General features: G+C 46.4%; 1 protein-coding gene across 1 annotated transcript in view; it reads right to left on the reverse strand.

Annotated features, from left to right (window-relative positions):
* Positions 1–2,500, reverse strand: part of LOC310772242 (SPRY domain-containing SOCS box protein 2) — a gene marked incomplete at both ends in the record, with an annotated part of 10,253 nt that overhangs the window by 5,131 nt on the left and 2,622 nt on the right. The window lies entirely within an intron of this gene.

Genomic DNA, 2,500 nt, shown 5'->3' on the forward strand with positions numbered 1-2,500 from the left:
CACACACACACACACACACACACACACACACACACACACACACACACACACACACACACACACACACACACACACACACACACACACACACACAATCATGATACAAAAAATAAGCACCATTCTTAAATTGCACCGTCTACAGGAAACACTGAAATAGCTCATCACATCAATGAGTTTAAATATTGAGTTGGATATCTCATTTTAGAATCAATAACTTCATTTATGCAAACACCTGCACAGTAATGAACAAGGATCATGGTCTGCAGCTGGGTCATAACATCCCTCTCCATGTCTGAGAGCGAGGAATACAAACTCCATCAGGACACCATCTTGAAAAGCTTACAGAAATAAATGCTTTGGTAAGACAGTGAGAAACCAAAATAGCTCTGATGTCACAGTACAGGTCTCCTAGCATGTCATCTAGCTCCTTGGTTCTCTGGCTGCGGTAGTGCAGATGCTCCTCTGACAGAAACTAGCCCACACACACACACACACTCAATGAATGGTGCCATCATACAAGCACACCATTAAGTCAAGCCCGTCTAACTCAAAATCCTCTCTCTCCACATCAGACCAGAGGGATGTAGATGACACAACATGATTATAAATCAACATCAGACCAGAAGGATGTAGATGACACAACAGGATTATAAATCAACATCAGACTCTCCCAGGGTTCACCCTGTACCACCCCATGGCATGCCCTCTCCTCTCCAAGTCCCAGGCCTCACGCAGTCCCACCCCATGGCATGCCCCCTCCTCTCCCACTCCCAGGCCTCACGCAGTCCCACCCCATGCCATGCTATGCGGAGCGCAGCGATTCAACGTAATATTTGAGTCTGGGGAGAGACTACATGGGGGCTAACCTCCTGCTTAGCACTGATAATGATGACATGGGGCTAACCTCCTGCTTAGCACTGATAATGATGACATGGGGGCTAACCTCCTGCTTAGCACTGATAATGATGACATGGGGCTAACCTCCTGCTTAGCACTGGTAATGATGACATGGGGGCTAACCTCCTGCTTAGCACTGGTAATGATGATATGGGGCTAACCTCCTGCTTAGCACTGGTAATGATGATATGGGGCTAACCTCCTGCTTAGCACTGGTAATGATGACATGGGGGCTAACCTCCTGCTTAACACTGGTAATGATGACATGGGGGCTAACCTCCTGCTTAGCACTGGTAATGATGACATGGGGGCTAACCTCCTGCTTAGCACTGGTAATGATGACATGGGGGCTAACCTCCTGCTTAGCACTGGTAATGATGACATGGGGGCTAACCTCCTGCTTAGCACTGGTAATGATGACAAGGGGGCTAACCTCCTGCTTAGCACTGGTAATGATGACATGGGGGCTAACCTCCTGCTTAGCACTGGTAATGATGACATGCAGGCTAACCTCCTGCTTAACACTGGTAATGATTACATGGGGCTAACCTCCTGCTTAGCACTGGTAATGATTACATGGGGCTAACCTCCTGCTTAGCACTGGTAATGATGACATGGGGGCTAACCTCCTGGATGACTGAGAAAGAGAGAGAGGCAGGAGGACATACAACAATAAGGCAAAGCTAAACATCAGTTCATAGATGAGGCTATTGTTTTGTGTTTCTGAAAAGCAGGAAAACATTTAACCCAATGCTGCAAGTAGGTGAAGAATGTTACTGTGTTCCTTAGTAAGTAACGTTAAATGCATTGTCTACCTCTAGTCAGCAGGAGGAGCTCATGGTTGTCAGGAGTGTCTGCCATGTAGTGCAAAGTGGAGTCTTTACTGTCATAAAAGCACAGGCCCACCCACCTGTCCATGCTGAGCCCGAACACTCGGGTATCACCTGGGAATAAACACAAGCATTTAGACAAATGTATGTATAGACTGAGTGCTGCAACAGGTGTGATTTGACCATGGGTTTACCGAGGCTCTCACTTTTCCTCCTCTTCCTCTTCTCCATGTATGCCAGTTGGGAGTGGGACCTAAACCTGCCCCTCCTTTGCCATATCGCCTCAACTCTACACAGAATTTGGTGCTCTGCATCATTTATTCATGTATGATGACAAGGTTTTGCATTTAGCGTTACTTGGGCTAGCTAATGTTAAGCAACAGTGGTTGTCATCATGTAGTCAATAGAGTACTTGCACAACTCAACTACTTCCTGAAATGAGTAGGGCATCTTGGTTTCCTGTCCTACACTATTGGATGAACTGATTAATGGCAGGTGTGCCTGACTGCTGCAGTCACAACAACAGTGATCAGGCACACCTGACATTAATCAGTTCATCCAATAGTGTAGGACAGGAAACCAAGATGCCCTACTCATTTCAGGAAGTAGTGGAGTTGTGCAAGTAGTCTATTAACTTTAGGCTAATTAGCTAGTTCAGCTGATGCTAACTAAAATTGCTAGCTTCAGACAAACCAAACTTTATGCTGTCTGCTGTTCCATTGCAACTTCAGCGCACAGCAAATATGCCATTCTGGCCTGCCCTGAAGGAGGCA

Source organism: Poromitra crassiceps (genome assembly GCF_964638095.1).
Source record: "Poromitra crassiceps genome assembly, chromosome: 1".
Lineage (NCBI taxonomy): Eukaryota > Metazoa > Chordata > Actinopteri > Beryciformes > Melamphaidae > Poromitra > Poromitra crassiceps.